This window comes from Hemitrygon akajei, chromosome 20, assembly GCF_048418815.1.
Source record: "Hemitrygon akajei chromosome 20, sHemAka1.3, whole genome shotgun sequence".
NCBI lineage: Eukaryota > Metazoa > Chordata > Chondrichthyes > Myliobatiformes > Dasyatidae > Hemitrygon > Hemitrygon akajei.
The window spans coordinates 10,485,928-10,505,256 of record NC_133143.1 but is presented as its reverse complement, the minus strand read 5'-3'; the positions used below and the strand labels follow the sequence as shown (position 1 = coordinate 10,505,256).

At 39.2% G+C, this 19,329-nt stretch overlaps 1 protein-coding gene across 5 annotated transcripts in view; it reads left to right on the top strand.

Annotated features, from left to right (window-relative positions):
- Nucleotides 1-19,329, top strand: part of fars2 (phenylalanyl-tRNA synthetase 2, mitochondrial) — a 429,869-nt gene that overhangs the window by 59,462 nt on the left and 351,078 nt on the right. For all 5 annotated transcript variants that reach the window (XM_073073030.1, XM_073073032.1, XM_073073028.1 and 2 more), the window contains one exon: nt 16,848-16,915. The gene's annotated coding sequence lies outside the window, so the exon portion shown is untranslated. The remainder of the gene's footprint in view (nt 1-16,847; nt 16,916-19,329) is intronic.

Sequence of the window (19,329 nt, the reverse complement as noted above, 5' to 3'; positions counted from 1 at the left end):
GAAGTTTTCATGTTTTATTGTATTGCAACATTGATTCACAGTGGATTTAATTTTGCTTTTTTGACACTGATCAACAGAAAAAAGGCTCGTGTGTGGAAGTGAAAACAAATTTATACAAATTGCTCTGAATTTATTACAGTTATTAAACACAAAATAATTGATTGCATAATTACTCATCCTGTTAAAGTCAATATTTAGTAAATGCACCTTTGGCAGTAATTACAGCTTTGAATCTGTGTGGATAGGTCTCTGTCAACTTTGCACGTCTGGACACTGCAATTTTTCCCCTTTCTTTACAAAACTGCCCAAGCTCTGCCAGATTGCATGGGGCTTGTGAGTGAACAGCCCTTTTCAAGTTCAGCCACAAATTCTCAATTAGATTGAGGTTTGGATTCTGACTTGGCCACTCCAGCACTTTAACTTTGTTGATAGATAGATAGATAGATAGATAGATACTTTATTCATCCCCATGGGGAAATTCAACTTTTTTTTCCAATGTCCCATACACTTGTTGTATCAAAACTAATTACATACAATACTTAACTCAGTAAAAAATATGATATGCATCTAAATCACTATCTCAAAAAGCATTAATAATAGCTTTTAAAAAGTTCTTAAGTCCTGGCGGTTGAATTGTAAAGCCTAATGGCATTGGGGAGTATTGACCTCTTCATCCTGTCTGAGGAGCATTGCATCGATAGTAACCTGTTGCTGAAACTGCTTCTCTGTCTCTGGATGGTGCTATGTAGAGGATGTTCAGAGTTTTCCATAATTGACCGTAGCCTACTCAGCGCCCTTCGCTCAGCTACCGATGTTAAACTCTCCAGTACTTTGCCCACGACAGAGCCCGCCTTCCTTACCAGCTTATTAAGACGTGAGGCGTTCCTCTTCTTAATGCTTCCTCCCCAACACGCCACCACAAAGAAGAGGGCGCTCTCCACAACTGACCTATAGAACATCTTCAGCATCTCACTACAGACATTGAATGACGCCAACCTTCTAAGGAAGTACAGTCGACTCTGTGCCTTCCTGCACAAGGCATCTGTGTTGGCAGTCCAGTCTAGCTTCTCGTCTAACTGTACTCCCAGATACTTGTAGGTCTTAACCTGCTCCACACATTCTCCATTAATGATCACTGGCTCCATATGAGGCCTAGATCTCCTAAAGTCCACCACCATCTCCTTGGTCTTGGTGATATTGAGACGCAGGTAGTTTGAGTTGCACCATATCACAAAGTCCTGTATCAGTTTCCTATACTCCTCCTCCTGTCCATTCCTGACACACCCCACTATGGCTGTGTCATCAGCGAACTTCTGCACATGGCAGGACTCCGAGTTATATTGGAAGTCTGATGTTGTTTTTAAGTAATGCCTGTGTAGCTTTGGCTTTATGTTTGGGGTCGTTGTCTTACTGGAAAACAAGTTTCCTCCCAAGTTGCAGTTCTCTTGCAGACAGCATCAGGTTTTCCACCAAGATTTCCCTGTATTTTAGACAATAGACAATAGACAATAGGTGCAGAAGTAGACCATTCGGCCCTTCGAACCTGCACCGCCATTTTGAGATCATGGCTGATCAATTCCTTATCAATACCCAGTTCCTGCCTTGTCCCCATATCCCTTGATTCCCCTATCCATAAGATACCTATCTAGCTCCTTCTTGAAAGCATCCAGAGAATTGGCCTCCACTACCTTCCGAGGCAGTGCATTCCAGACCCCCACAACTCTCTGGGAGAAGAAGTTTTTCCTTAACTCTGTCCTAAATGACCTCTGGTACTGGACTCTCCCAGCATCTGGAACATATTTCCTGCCTCTATCTTGTCCAATCCCTTAATAATCTTATATGTTTCAATCAGATCCCCTCTCAATCTCCTTAATTCCAGCGTGTACAAGCCCAGTCTCTCTAACCTCTCTGCGTAAGACAGTCTAGACATCCCAGGAATTAACCTCGTGAATCTACGCTGCACTTCCTCTTAACCCTGGAGACCAAAACTGTACACAATACTCCAGGTGTGGTCTCACCAGGGCTCTGTACAAATGCAAGAGGATTTCCTTGCTCTTGTACTCAATTCCCTTTGTAATAAAGGCCAACATTCCATTAGCCTTCTTCACTGCCTGCTGCACTTGCTCATTCACCTTCAGTGACTGATGAACAAGGACTCTGAGATCTCTTTGTATTACTCCCTTACCCAACTCTATACCGTTCAGATAATAATCTGCCTTCCTGTTCTTACTCCCAAAGTGGATAACCTCACACTTATTCACATTAAACGCCATCTGCCAAGTATCTGCCCACTCACCCAGCCTATCCAAGTCACCCTGAATTCTCCTAACATCCTCATCACATGTCACACTGCCACCCAGCTTAGTATCATCAGCAAATTTGCTGATGTTATTTTCTATGCCTTCATCCAAATCGTTGACGTAAATCGTAAACAGCTGTGGTCCCAATACCGAGCCCTGTGGCACCCCACTAGTCACCACCTGCCATTCCGAGAAACACCCATTCACTGCTACCCTTTGCTTTCTATCTGCCAACCAGTTTTCTATCCATGTCAATGTCTTCCCCCCGATGCCCTGAGCTTTGATTTTACCCACCAATCTCCTATGTGGGACCTTATCAAATGCCTTCTGAAAATCGAGGTACACTACATCCACTGGATCTCCCCCATCTAACTTCCTGGTTACATCCTCAAAAAACTCCAACAGATTAGTCAAGCATGATTTACCCTTGGTAAATCCATGCTGGCTCGGCCCAATCCTATCACTGCTATCTAGATATGCCACTATTTCATCCTTAATAATGGACTCTAGCATCTTTCCCACCACTGATGTCAGTCTGACAGGTCGATAGTTCTCTGTTTTCTCCCTCCCTCCTTTCTTAAAAAGTGGGATAACATTAGCCATTCTCCAATCCTCAGGAACTGATCCTGAATCTAAGGAACATTGGAAAATGATTACCAATGCATCCGCAATTTCCAGAGCCACCTCCTTTAGTACCCTAGGGTGCAGACCATCTGGACCTGGGGATTTGTCAGCCTTCAGTCCCATCAGTCTTCTCATCACCGTTTCCTTCCTAATGTCAATCTGTTTCATTTCCTCTGTTACCCGATGTCCTTGGCCCACCCATACATCTGGGAGATTGCTTGTGTCTTCCTTAGTGAAAACAGATCTAAAGTACTCATTAAATTCTTCTGCCATTTCTCTGTTTCCCATAACAATTTCACCCAATTCATTCTTCAAGGGCCCAACATTGTTCTAAAAAAGCTTTTGCTATCTTCCTTTATATTCCTGGCTAGGTTGTGTTCGTACCTCATTTTTTCTCCCATTTTACTCATTTTACTGCATTCATGTTACCCTCCACCTTCACAAGCCTTCCAGGGCCTGCTGCTGTGAAGCATCCCCACAGAGTGATGCAGCCACCATCATGTTTCATGATAGGGATGATGTGTAGTGTTTGGCTTTGACCAAATATAGCATTTAGTCTGATGGCCAATTAGATCAATTTTGGTTTCATCGGCCATAGAAACCTTTTCCAGCTGACTTCAGAGTCTTCCACATGCTTTCTGGCAAACTTTAGCCAAGATTTCATGTGAGTGCTTTTTCAACAGTGGCTTTCTCTTTGCCACTCTCCCATAAAGCTGCAACTAGTGAAGCACCTAGACAACAGTTGTTGTGTGCAGTCTCTCCTGTCGCAGCCACTGAGCTCGTAACTCAGAGAAAGCAGTGGTAGTAGAAAATTACATTCGCAATGGCCATAGGATTGACTTTGATGGCACAAAGCTACTGTGCTACACCAATGGCTTTTGGGACAGCCTGGTGAAAGAAGCCATTTGAAATAAAATGAGAGGAAAAGACTTTTAATTAAGATGAAGGTCTTGCTCTAAGTCAGAACTGGAATTCGATTGTAAACAAGGTGGGAGAGTGGAAACCTGATTTGATGAGGACTAATCAATCAGGAGGGATGAACGATGAGGATATAAATATAACTGGGATAGACATGCCCAGACATCATCCCTGATGAAGATGGCAGAGGTTGTCATTGAAACATCGTGTAACATCAATACCTCTACCTAGCTGGAAACCCAAGAAGAGTTTATTCAATACGTACAAACAAGCTGGATGAACTCAGCAGGTTGGGCAGCATCCAGCTTGTTTGTACGTGTTGATTTGACCACAGCATCTGCAGTGTACTTTGTGTTTACTAAGAGTTTATTCATACTTTTTTCACCATTAGATATCTGGCAGTGTTATTAATCCATATGATTATAATTTACACATTCCTCACCTACTCCACTGAATTCCATCAATTGACTGTTGAACAATTGCACATTTTCTAATAATTTTACAAAAAAATTCAGTTTGTCTCAGTTGTCACAAGATTATAACTGCATATTTTGAGAAAATATAGAAAACATTCTTTTAGATGATTGTTATGGCTGATGGAAGGGTGCTGTTGTAGGGAGTTCACTCATGCCATTCACTGCTTAGTTTATCTCCACCATCCCCTCTAAAATGTGCATACCTCTGCAGACTACTATTAAGGTTGCATATGAAAGTTTTGCCAGCTAAGATGTTAATGACATATATTTATAAGGATTAATGAAGGAAAAAATATCAGTTGTGGATAAGAAATAAACTTAAGTATCTCCAAGCCAGTGTAGTTTAAGCAGACTTATTTTTTTTAGAATATTATGTCATTTTATTATCTACTTTCATCATATTTCCATATTTGCATCTTTATTTAGAAGTCTACATAATGTTAAAATTTGTGCCTTTTGCTCACTACTTGTGAGTATTCGTTATGCTCAATTAGCTTGATGATATTACACCTGGTGAACAAGACAAACTATGAACTGATGTCTGAAAACAACAATTATTGGAAGTGGGTAATTTTATTGTAATGATTGCTAGATCTTTTTGGGAAGCATTCAATTTTAGTGGTAAGTGCTTTTGCTGCTACTGACCACAAGATCTTGGCTAGTTTATTGAATATTTACCTTTGATGATACACTTTTCAAATACACTCTCATGCATTTGACATCTTTGCTGCAAAGTACTTGAGGTTTAATCTGGCAAGATCTTTAATTTTATATATGTACTTAGTGGAATTAAGCAGAAATGATTTTTGGTAAGTTTTTAAAAATAATCTACTGCCGATTTTGTTTTACTGCTGTATTTAATTATTGATTTAAACATGTCTGTGTCCTTGTTCAATTTATTCTGTGATTAACTGATATGGAGTGTATTGGTACGTAAGGTAATTGATGTGTCCCACATATGTTGAGAACTGCTGTCAGATAAAACAAGCTGTTATCTTAGAAGGCTCTGTCTAGTCAAGTGTTGCTGCAATTTAATTATTGTGGGAAACAAGGTTCAATTGGAACACTTGAAATTAGAATTCAAACATGGATATAGTTATTACAATATAAGATGAAGATAGAAATTAGAAACGGAATGGCATTTTTCTCGTCATGCCTGTTGTAACATTGAATTACAGTTTTAGTGTATTTCAGCATCACTTTGCTGCATTAACTGTAAATCCCTAGGTTCTCTGACTTCCAAAATGTATCACTCTCTACCTTCAACATAATCTGGGGCAGAGCCTCCACTGCCCAACTGAATAGTGAATTCCAGACTTTCTGTACTGTGTAGGTGGTAACATTTCTTCTCATCTGTCTTCAACACAAACCCTGTGTTTTGAGACTGAAAGTATCATCACCATGGGGAAAAGAGCAGCTATGCTTCTTCCCTGTCAAGCCCCATAAAAATTCTCTATGCTTTTTTACTTTATTTATCACTGAATCTGAAGGCAACTATTAGCTGTATTCTTCTATAAATTAAGTTGCTGAATTGTTTGGAAAGCATCTTCCATTATTTTCACCTTATTAAGTAAAAAATACCGGTAGTTTTACTGTTTGAATTAAGTGAGTCTCAATAATCTTTCTGGCATTCTTTACTTCCACTTTAATTAATGGTATTCATTCATCTATCCTGTGACTTTATGTTCAAAATCATTTCATTTAATCCAACCTCTACTCTAAGTAGATGAGAAAGATAATAGCTTTTATTTTTATATGATGTCTAAATGACTCCATAATAACCCAAGGTTTTCTTTAAGAAGTATTTTTGAAATGTAATTACTGTGTTAGACACAATAAGATTGTGTAAAAGAAATGGGCTTACTGGCCAGTGATTATAGTTTGAGGAGTATATGTTTGCCAGGCCGTTGGAAAATTCACATGTTCCTATGTGATTTTTCATATCCACCTGTAATGTTTTACAGATTCAGAGTCTCTTTTTTAAAATATGGTACCTGGGACATGGCAACATTCCATGACTATAACAACAAAATGGCACATATCTTGTGTTGTAGTTTTGGAATGTGGCCCGAAATTATAATTTCCCATTTCAAAGTTAAGGTTGCCCTAATTTACTCTGTCATACAGATTTAATTATATGAAATTCTGTTACATGTTTGAATGAGAATTTTTCACTTCATGAACCAGTTACAAAATTTTCCATCTCAGTAGGCACATACTTCCATCTGTATGATCTAACCATAATTATTAGAAACCAGAAAGATAGTGGCTAGATAGGCACGGCAGACAAGGACAAGCAGATGCTGACTCCAAAACAAGTGGTTGTCTTAATAAGAAAATAGTTTATATTTATTTGAATAGTCAAAATTATTTGAGAATGGTACCTTAATTGGATATGTTATTATTCACAGGTCATGTTGAAGCTGGTGAAATTATTTCCATTGTTTACAGTAGAGTGTGAAAGTCTATTTACAGAAGCACTTGAGAGTAAAGCTAACTGACAGCAAAACATAATAATACAACCATAACTTTTTCTCTTAGGCAAATTTCTTTCCTTCATAGCTTGTTGTTGTTCTATCAATTATAATCATTGTCCAATATTTTGTTTGCAAGCATTGGTAGGTAAGTGGGGGGCAAGGAAGAGAAATTGTGCCTGATCTAGTCCTTGTGTTATGTCCATTTTCATGCACTCCTTAATTATAGATAATAACCAGTAAATGAATATTAAATCAAAATGGTACTTGGAGCTTTCTGTTCAACTTTTCTTTTGTTCCAGGTATGATGGCTAAGTGCACTGTGGTCAAGTCCATAGTCCCTAGAAGGTGATTTCCCAATTTGAATTGGACTTTTTAGTGAACTTTGGTGACTTTTTAGTGACTTTAAGGATCCCCTTAAGAGTACCTGATACTGCAACATGCTTACAGACCATAAGAGATAGGAGCAGAGTTAGGCCATTCAGTCCATCGAGTTTGCACCATCGTTTTGTCATGGCTGATCCATTTTTCCTTTCAACCCCATTCTCCTGCTTTCTCCCTGTAATGCCCTGTCAACTAAATGTTGATACAAATATATAGTTAAATTAGTATTATACAAGATATACTTTATTTTATTCTTGATCTCATTGCTGCTGCTGTTTAACAGTGAATAGAACATTGAACATCAGTATTTTATATTTAAATTCAGAAATGCTCTCTTTGCTGTAAGGTGCTGGTATGCCTCCATTAATTATGTTAATTAAGAATTGTCATGAAAGTAAGTTGATACGAAAGTCAAGACAAGATAAAAAAAAACATGTTTTTATGTTTAGCAGAATATGCCCTTGTTTTAAAGCTTTGCAGAGTCACAGATTTATAGTTGACGTATGATAAATTTAATGCTAGAGAGCTGGAATGATATATCTTTCGTACATGGGAGCATTTGCTTCACAATTTTGGGACTGTAGTTTCACTTTGTCAATGTTTTTTTTAAATGTCCCATTTATTTAAATTGCCCTTTTGTATTTCTTTTAAGAAAGAACTAACATGCAGTGAATCTCTTGCATGATGGCAAACATTTGCATACAGCAGATGGGTTGTGAGCAAACTGGTCTCTGTCTGCAGCTGTGGAATGTGTCTTGACTGCTCAAGAACTTTTCTCTTCTGTGGAGGGTTCAAATTATTCCTACAACAAAAATACAGCTTTGTTTTAGTAAGATTTTATTTTTTTGTGTTAATTATTCATAATTTTCACCAGTGTACCTAGTAGTTTTTTCCCCATTCAGGATTTCCATAAAATCTGACTGTGTTCCTTGAGATAGTAACTTATCCACATGGGGATAAGAATGAAGGATAGTGTGTAAGAACCTTTAAAACAAAGTAGTAACTATTTCAGATTTATTTCTTCTGTATGGTTTCCAACAACATACATGTTAACAGACTGGACAAAGTCAATACTGTCCAATCTGTACATTTACAGATTATTGTAAACTATTGTATGTCCATTCCAATTTTCAGTTGTAGGGGTGAGAGATTTAGCACTATGCATGGGAATAAATGGAGAATATGATGAAATTAGAAGTTGGATGTTTTGGTGATGGAGAGGTGTGCTTGTAAACAGCCTATTTCAGAAGCCTGAAGTACTACACTATGCGTTTCAGAACAACTACATCCCTTAAATCATTTGATTCTTGAACCAACTGGCATAACCGAAAACACTACAGTTTAGCAGCACTATGACTACTTTGATTACTATGTACTAAAATGTACTTTTTTTGATTTAATTGTATTCTTTCCTGTATCTTGCACCTTTATCAATGCACCATAAAAAACATTGTTTCAATGCATCATGGATTGGTACAGCAACTGCTCTTTTCAAGACTACAAGAAACTGCCGAGAGTCCTGACCACGGCTCAGCGTGATGTGGAGGCCAGACTCCCCTCTATGGACTCTGTTGATACTTCTTACTGGCTTGGTGAAGGAACTAGCATGAGTGGGGACCACACCCAGACCAGACTTTCTCTCTTCTCCCCCTCTCATTGGACAGAGGGTGGGTGCAGAGGCCTGGGATCACACCTCACCAGGCTATTGCACTTTTTGTGGGACTATTGAATGATTCCCTGGCGTGGTAGGAAGAACTCTTGACTTCACAATCTGCCTCGTTGTTACCTTGCACCTTATTGTTTACCTGCACTGCAATTTCTTGTGACTGTAACACTGTTCTGCACTCTGTTACTGTGTTTCCCTTGTACTACTTCAGTGCAATGATGTGATGGGCTGATCTGTGTGGATGCCATGCAAAAAATAATTTTAGTATATATAACAATAATAAACCAAATTACCAATTTACCTTCCCTATCAGATTCCACAATCTGCAGCCCTCTATTGCCACCTCCCAGCCTCTGCCACTTTCTCCAACCTTCCCTCCTTCATCTTCCTATTGTCCCATCTATCACCCACCAACTCTCGTCCCACCCCTTCCCCTCACCTCCTTTGTACTGGCATCTCCCCTCTTGTCTTTCAATCTTGATAAAGGGTATTGATGTGAAACATCAGCGGTTCATTTCCCTCTGCAGAAATTACCTGACCTGCTATGTTCATCCAGCAGTTTATCTTTTGCTAATTAATCCTTTAGTGTGTACTGATTTGGTGTGTCCAATCTATGTAGATTAACGCCATATGTGATTATAGTTTTAACATATTGCTTAACATAGAACAAAGAGCAGTTCAACACAGGACCAGGCCATTTGGCCCACAATCTTGTGCCGAACCAGCTAGAAAGTAAATTGACAACACCCAAACACTAATCCTGTCTGCCTACACCATGTCAATATTCATCCATCTTCCTCATGTCCATGTGCCTGTCCAAATGTCTCTTAAAAGCCTCTAATGTATCTGACTCTACTACCATACCACACAGCACATTCCAGACACCCAACATTCTCTGAGTAAAAAACTTACCCCTCACATTCCTGTTGAACCTACCCCTTTCACCTTCAGTGCATGCCTTTGGTTTTAGACATTTCAACCCTGGGGTAAAAGATACTCCCTGTCCACTCTATCTATGCGCCGCATAATATTGTAAACCTCTATTAGATCTCCCCTCAGCTTATGGCGCTCCAGAGAAAATAGCCCAAGTTTATCCAGCCTGTCATGATAGCACATACTCTCTAAACTAGGCAACATCCTGGCAAACCTCTTCGGCACCCTCTCCAAAGCCTCAACATCCTTCCTATAGTGGGACAACCAGAACTGTATGCAATACTCCAGGTGTGACTTACCAGAGTTTTATAAAGAGTTTTCCTTTTCTAATTTCCTGTTGATTGCTATTCCCAACATCACTAGTATTGTTTGAAGTGAAGTATACAACTCATAGTAATATATTTTGCCCCTTGGTAAATTTTTAGCTCTACCTGTACAGAATCCACTTTGTCTTAGCTCATGTTCTTCCTGTTAACAGAAGGACATGGCAGAGCAGATTTGATGGGTCGAACGACCTAATTCTACCTCTATATGATATGGTCATAGAGGAAATTATATTTAATTTATATTGTGAATACTATTTATATGACATTCTGTGCCTGTGATGATGCTGCAGGATAAAATTGATGGCAGGAGAAAATTTTTTGCCTAGGGATAGAATTTGAGGGATAGAGGGCAAAGAATGCAAACTTTGGGGGAAAGTGAACAGTGAATAAGCGGAGTGATTTACTAATAGATGGTGCGATGGAAAGAGATGTTAATGTATAGCTCACTGTTTTCAGTGTACATATTAATTCTAGGATATTATTTGATGAAGCCAATGAGGGATGGCATTATATAGATTCCCTGTGTGTGTGAAAAATAATAATGTCAACTATATCCCTACTTATTCAGTGTTACGTACCCGTAACAGTTTAAATGAACCAGCAGCAAAAACCATGCCTGGAGTCTGGTTTTGATGTTAAAACCACTATCTTTATTAGTATCTACCTAATATAGCAACTTAAACAAGAATAATCAAAAGTTAACAGTGTTATGAATATACATATGTGTAAATATAACTCCCAAACTATTGAGCTTGGGGGCACCAGGCTTAGAATCTTGAGATGGTAAAGTATGAAAGTTCAGTTCATCCACAGATTAAATGATGTGAGAGATATTTGTAATCCAAGGTGATTGTCGAGAGAAGGCATTTATGTCATATTCCACAGGTTCCACGGTGGTAAAACAGGATAACAATCGCCATAGGATAATCCGTCATCGTTCCAGATCCACTTACGAATTATCACCAATAGTAGCTTATCACAGGGGTACTGTCTTCAAAGGGAACTTCCACCCAGGCAAGGGTTAACACATAGGTAGATTCCACAAGGTTGCCCCAATCACACAACGTGATAGCCACTTATCGATGTGCTGGGTCAATGCTCAACCCACCCTTGTGGGCACTCAAAAGTTCTAACCAGTGACCCCTTAGTCACTGGCTTCCTCCCATTGTCCGACTCCAACTGCGACTGACTGTGTGTGAGTGAGTGCCCTTGCTTAAATCAAAGCAAGCTGCAGAGTCAAATAGTTCCGCCCCCCTCTGTCTCTTAGTAAGAATCAAACAGGAGCCAAGAAAGCTGGCAGCTGACATCACTCAGGCAAAGTGACAATCCACGGCAAGATAAACCTAGGGGTTCATCACATTCAGTGTAGTCCTATTTTCAGATCTTGCATTACATATTTGCACAATATGTTTCCTCTCCTTGAGGTTTTTTTTAAAGATTTTAATTTCTTCCTATGTCTGCAATACTGTTTGTAGTGGTTACTTGAAAACAAACCAAAACCACTGAGAGACTGAGTAGGGGAGTTGAACCTTCCAAATAACATTGCAGCAAGTCAAGAAAAGTATGTTTAATCTTTTATTACAGAACCCACAAAGACAAACGATCTTACAATGATTAAAAACACTAATGAAACTAAATTAGCAATACAGCAAAAATAACAGTAGTTAGTATTCAAATTAACTTAAGTGTAATAATGAAATACAGTGGCATGCAAAAGTTTGGGCACCCCTGGTCAAAATTTCTGTTACTGTGAATAGCTAAGTGAGTAAAAGATGACCTGATTTCCAAAAGTCCTAAAGTTAAAGATGACACATTTCTTCAATATTTTAAGCAAGATTACTTTTTTATTTCCATCTTTTACAGTTTCAAAATAACAAAAAAGGAAAAGGGCCCGAAGCAAAAATGCATGGTCAGTACCCCCTTTAGCAAGTATCACAGCTTGTAAGCGCTTTCTGTAGCCAGCTAAGAGTCTTTCAATTCTTGTTTGGGGGATTTTCGCCTATTCTTCCTTGCAAAAGGCTTCTAGTTCTGTGAGATTCTTGGGCCATCTTGCATGCACTGCTCTTTTGAAGTCTATCCGCAGATTTTCGATGATGTTTAGGTCAGGGAACTGTGAGGGCCATGGCAAAACCTTCAGCTTGAGCCTCTTGAGGTAGTACGTTGTGGATTTTGAGATGTGTTTAGGATCATTATCCTGTTGTAGAAGCCATCCTCTTTTCACCTTCAGCTTTTTTACAGACGGTGTGGTGTTTGCTTCCAGAATTTGCTGGTATTTAATTGAATTCATTCTTCCCTCTGCCATAGAACCATAGAACACTACAGCACAGTACAGGCCCTTCAACCCCTCATGTTGTGCCGACCCATAATTTCCTTAAAAAAAAGTACTAAACTCACACTACCCCATAACCCTCCATTTTTCTTTCATCCATGTGCCTGTCCAAGAGGCTCTTAAATACCCTTAATGTTTTAGCCTCCACCACCATCCCTGCAAGTCATTCCAGGCACTCACAATTCTCTGTGTAAAAAAACTTACCCCTGATGTCTCCCCTAAACTTCCCTCCCTTAATTTTGTACATATGCCCTCTGGTGTTTGCTATTGGTGCCCGGGAAAACAGGTACTGACTATCCACCCTATCTATGCCTCTCATAATCTTGTAGACCTCTATCAAGTCCCATCTCATTCTTCTATGCTCCAAAGAGAAAAGTCCCAGCTCTGCTAACTTTGCTTCATATAACTTGTTCTCCAAACCAGGCAACATCCTGGTAAATCTCCTCTGCACCCTCTCCGTAGCTTCCACATCCTTCCTATAATGAGGTGACCAGAACTGAACACAATACTCTAAGTGTGGTCTCACCAGAGATTTGTAGAGTTGCAACATGACCTCTCTACTCTTGAACTCAATCCCCCTGTTAATGAAGCCTAGCATCCCATAGGCCTTCTTAACTACCCTATCAACCTGCGCAGCGACCTTGAGGGATGTATGGATTTGAACCCCAAGGTCCCTTTGTTCATCCACACTCTTAAGTAACTGACCATTAATCCTGTACTCAGTCTTCTGGTTTGTCCTTCCAAAATGCATCACCTCACACTTGCCTGGATTGAACTCCATCTGCCATTTTTCTGCCCAACTCTGCAGCCTGTCTATATCCTCTTGTAACCTTCGACAACCTACAGCTCCATCCACAACTCCTCCAATCTTCGTGTCATCCGCAAACTTACTCACCCATCCTTCCACCTCTACATCCAGGTCATTTATAAAAATCACAAATAGTAGGGGTCTCAGGACATTCCACTAGTCACCGACCTCCATGCAGAATACTTTACTTCCACAACCACCCTCTGCTTTCTTCCTTTAAGCCAATTTTTTTTATCCAAACAGCCAAGGTTCCACTTATCCTATGCCTCATGACTTTCTGGATGAGTCTCTCATGAGGGACCTTGTCAAATGCTTTGCTGAAGTCCATGTAGACCACACACATCCACTGCCCTACCCTCATCAATTTCTTTTGTTACCTCTTCAGAAAACTCAGTCAGGCTCGTGAGGCATGTTCTTTCCTTCACAAAGCCGTGTTGACTATCCATGAGTAGACTGTACTTCTCCAAATGCTCGTAGATCCTATCCTTAAGAATTTTTTCCAGTAGTTTGCATACCACTGACGTAAGACTCACCAGTCTATAGTTCCCAGGTTTCTCCCAATTACCTTTTTTTAAACAAGGGAACTACATTTGCCATTCTCCAGTCCTCCGGCACTTCCCCTGCAGCCAAAGAGGATTCAAAGATCATGGCTAATGCTCCTGCGATCTCTTCTTTCAATTCCCAGAACAACCTGGGGTGTATCATATCCGGCCCTGGAGATTTATCAATCTTAATGTTTTTAAGAAGATCCAGCACTTCTTCCTTAATCTCCACATTGTCCAGCACACAGGCCCGCTCTACTTTGACCTCATCCTGATCAAGATCCTTTTCACTTGTGAATACCAGTGAAATGTTCCCCGTTCCACTGGCTGCAACACAAGCCCAAAGCATGATCGATCCACCCCGGTGCTTAACAGTTGGAGAGGTGTTCTTTTCATGAAATTCTGCACTTTTTTCTCCAAACATACCTTTGCTCATTGTGGCCAAAAAGTCCTATTTTAACTTCATCAGTCCACAGGACTTGTTTCCAAAACGCATCAGGCTTGTTTAGATGTTTCTTTGCAAACTAATGATGCTGAATTTTGTGGTGAGGACACAGGAAAGGTTTTCTTCTGATGACTTCTATGAAGGTCATATTTGTGCAGGTGTCACTGTACGGTAGAACAGTGCACCACCACTCCAGAGTCTGCTAAATCTTCCTGAAGGTCTTTTGCAGTCAAACAGGGGTTTTGATTTGCCTTTCTAGCAATCCTACGATCAGTTCTCCCCCAGACAGTTTTCTTGGTCTTCCATACCTCAACTTGACCTCCACTGTTAACTGCCATTTCTTAATTACATTATGAACTGAGGAAACAGCTAGCTGAAAACGCTTTGCTATCTTCTTATAGCCTTCTCCTGCTTTGTGGGCATCATTTATTTTAATTTCAGAGTGCTAGGCAGCTGCTTAGAGGAGCCCAAGGCTGCTGATTGTTGCAACAAGGTATGAGGAGTCAGGGTATTTGTAAAGCTTCGAAATTTGCATCACCTGGCCTTTCCTAACAATGATTGTGAACAAGCCGTAGCCCTAACAAGCTAATTAAGGTCTGAGACCTTGGTAAAAGTTATCTGAGAGCTCAAATCTCTTGGGGTGCCCAAACTTTTGCATGGTGCTCCTTTTCCTTTTTTCCACTCTAAAATTGTACAAAACAAAAATAATACACTAATCTTGCTTAAAATGTTGAAAAGAATGTGTCATCTTTAAACTTAATGATTTTTGGAGATCAGTTCATCTTCTACTCACTTAACTATTCACATTGGCAGAAATTTTGACCGGGGTGCCCCAACTTTTGCATACCACTGTAAGTGATCAACAAAAAAATTATATAATTCTCCAGTTGCTTCAAACTAACCTAAAACCAGCTAACTAAGAAAAAGAGAGTATACATGACTTGACTCAATTGCTTCTACCAGGCCTCAAACGTGATAAATTACCCATAATAAACACACAACACAAAATACTATACAGTCAGACAGGAAATAGATATATGGCTCATACACTGTTACTTATGCTTTTAAGTAGTTACTTTTAAAGGAAGAGAAGAACTTAATTTCCCAAATTATTGAGTATACATTCCCAATAATTAGAACAGAAAGCAGTACAGCACAGAAACAGTCCCTTTGGCCCAGAATATAGTACCAAACTAATTAAAGCAGTAAAGAAGTACTAAACTAATTCCCTCTGTATTTAGTGTCCACATCTTTCCTTTACCTGACATTTATGTGCCTATCAAAAACCCTCTTGAATGTCTCTATTGTATTTGCCTCCACTATCACCCTAGGCAGAACATTCCAGCCACCCACCACTCTCTTTGTAAAGAAACTTGCGCACACATCTCCTTTGAACTTGCCTTCTCTCATTGTTTGGTATTAGACATTTCAATCCTGCAAAGAAAAATACTGCTGACTATTTATGTCTCTCATAATCTTTTAATTGATCAGCTAAACAATTTTGGTAATAAACTGAAAATCAGAAAATGTGAAGTTAAATTTTCATCTATAGTCTTTTTAACCACACAGCCTTCCACAGTGCCTCTACTCTTTGCTCTTCAACATTTATGTGGAACTGCAAGAATCATAGAGCAACATTGCATGGATACATGCCCTTTGGCCAACAAATCCATGTTAACCACTATGCCCACCCTGTTAGTTCCAGTTTCCTTTGGTCGGCTCACATCACTCTCAACCCTGTTATGCGAACTTCTAAAATGATACTCACATGTCTATCTCTGGCAACTCATTCTATATACTCATCCTCTTTCTCCTGTGTTCCAAGGAATAATGAAGTAGCAGGCTGCCTCTCCTTGTAACTCAAGCCCTCTACCTTAAATTTTTTATTTTTAATGACTGTATAATATCACATTATTTTTATAAGCATGTGGTTAATGACTTGAATTGTTTTCTATGGATTTCATTCTGAAAGAGGCCTGATGTCTGGTAACTATAGAGGTATCATCATATTGGTTAAGGTACACTGGATAATTCACAAGTTTTATCAGAGATATTAGAAAGTTGAACTATAAACTGAAGAAACAATAAAAGTATATGGCATTTTTATTCACAGTCTGAGTATGACCAATTTTATCATTAGTATTGAATACATGCTATGTATGAATACTTCGAGGATAGCTTCTGAGTGAGTGACAACAGAAGTCTTTACTTTCCAAAGCAGGACCTTGCTTGTCACTGAGGTTTGCTTGGCAAATGAGAATGATCGCTATTGGATAATGTGTATTTTTCAAGTAAGGCATGACCACACAAAAGTGACTGAAGGTCAGATTCAGGATTGATTGGATGATTACAAGTCCCCACAAGTCAAATTGGAAATGGCAGGGCTGCCAACAGCAGGATGAACAATGCTGGGCCTGTAGAAGTTGTTTGATGGTCTAAAACCAGAGTGGCAGATCTTTGATGAAACTGATGTGTTAGCAGCAACAATAAGCAAGCTTTGCTGTTATTTAACATGTCCTCCAGCATTTTCTTGGAAAGGCCCCCTGGCTGGACATGACAAGTGGATCTTTATAAAGGTTTTGAATGACTTAATAAATGTGTTTTTCTTAAATTTCTGCACAGGGTTGGAGCACACGCTGATCATTGCTGAGTTGCTTCTGATGTTGAATGATTGCCAGCTAAGTTATATAGTAAGTGTTGTACTGTTCTCTTGCTTTATAAATTCTGGTGCAGTGGTTTAGTGACATGGTGAATCATAATATGTGAGCTCCATTTGAGTATAATGTTGACTGTTTAGCACAACAGTTTTAACACTGCAGAGCTTTTCTTGGATCCACCAAGCTGCTTTCTGAACATCTACTGAAGGAAATGACAATGTAATTAACTCTCATGCAAATCTCTGTGCTGTTTACTTGCATTGGCAAATATAATTTGAAAATAAGAGAGGAGGCATTATTGCACTGCAGTGTTAAATGGGTAATGTCATCTTTTATTACATACAACGTGGAATAAGTCCTTCTGACCTTTGCTACCCAGCAATCCCCTGATTTAATCCCCAGCCTAATCATGGGAGAATATACAATGCCTAATTAACCCACCAACTGGTACATCTTTGGACTGTGGGAGGAAACCAGAGCACCTGGAGAAAACACACAAAGTCACGGGGGGAACATGCAAACTCCTTACAGGCAGCAGCGGGAGTTGAACCCGTGCTGAAGTGTTGTACTAACCACTATGCTACCTTATAGAAAAGGTTCTTATTTTGTTTACATTTTGCAGTCCTTACAGCAATGGCACTGGTGAAAATAATATCTTTATTATTTTTGTCTGTATTTTCCATTCTCCAAGAAAAACAGCAAGTGATTCTTTAAACATCCTCTTTCGAGCCAGGTATTGCAATTGTTTACCAAATGCTTGTCATCAATATTGTTTAATAAAGCTCTCAACATGAAGTGTTTTTTTGTCGTATTATCCTGGTTTTCCAACTTGTCTGATGGATTGTTCTGAACTACTGTTCAGTTACTAGATTAAGTTGTGAATATACTAATTGTGTCAGCAAGTTTCATTATTTGGACGCTGAGGGACTGAAACTTGCATCTAATTGCTCAAAATGCGATTACTTTGTTGTTTATATGACCTGGTATCCCATTGATTAAAGTTGTAAAATATTACTCTTTAACAATTTGGTTGTTTTGGATACCATTTAATTTAGATAACAGCTGTCTATCTTTGATTTTTTTTATACAGTGTAGAACAACTTCAGTCCATTTGTGATATCAATGCTAACTTCCACCATGTTGCAGAGGTGAAGAAATTTAAAACTACTTTTACTTTTTAATAGGATATTTGTCACCTCTAATAATTAGTGTTAATGTAATTCTTCTCACTAATTTCAGTATGAAGCGCCAATTCCCAAAACCAGTTTAAATACACCATAAAAGATGTAATTCCACCTGGAACAAAATTAGCACTGATGTATCTTAAGTAAAAAATACTTCATTACTATTTAAGAACATAAAGAAACAAGAACAGGAGTAAGCCAGTTGGCCTCTCTGATGATCCAATTTTGATTTGGCAGCTCTTTACCATGCTCTCCTCATACCCTTTACATTATATTTTTCTAAAATTTTTAAATTTTAATAGATCTTAATGAGAAAATAGGAGTTCTGCTGAAGGGTCTCGGCCTGAAATGTCGACTATACTCTTTTCCACAGATGCTGCTCGGCCTTCTGAGTTCCTCCAGCATTTTGTGTGTGTTACTTGGATTTCTAGCATTTGCAGATTTTCTCTTGTTTGTGATAGAAGGCAGTGAACCCTGTTGTCGCCTATCTAGCTTGATTTAACTTCATGAGAGGTGATAGTATTCAAGCCCTGCCACAACTGTAGAGCATCCTTCGTTGATTTAAGTTTAGTTCAGATATGTCACTTTGCCCATGAGATGGCTTTCCAGGCGTTCATACTGGATCTCTTGTAACTTTCTTGATTACGAAACTTGAGTAGCTCTGATCTAGACCTCAGCTGAATGTAGATCTCATGGTTTATCCGGGGCTTCTGGTTGAGGAGGACTAAGTGATTTTTGTGGGGACACACTCATCTACAACTGTTTTAATAAAGTGACAAACGTGGTATATTCATTCAGATCCACAGATGAGTCCTTGAACACGGCCTAGTCCACTGACTAAAGCAATCCCGTAACCACTCCTCTGCCTCCCGTGATCATCTCTTTGATGTCCTAATCTCTGGGGCCTTGCTCTTTAGCTTTTGTCTGCATGCAAGTAGAAGAAGAAAACCAAATGATCCGATTTACCGAAATGTGGTCTGGGCATGAAACAATAGCCATTCCTTATCTTAGTATAACAGTGGTCTAGACTGTTGGGACCTCTGGTGCTAAAGGTCATATACTGTAAATGGGCAGGGTTTTCTTCAAACAAACTTGTTGGAAGTTCTCCACTATGATTTGAAATGCAACAGGATGGACTGGTTCTGTTGTAGCATCATTCAGTATCTCAAGTGCTTGATTATAGTCATCCACTGGTAGTATGTAAACTGCGATCAGATTTATGGAGGAGGACTCCCTAGGAAAATGGAACAGACAGCATTTGAT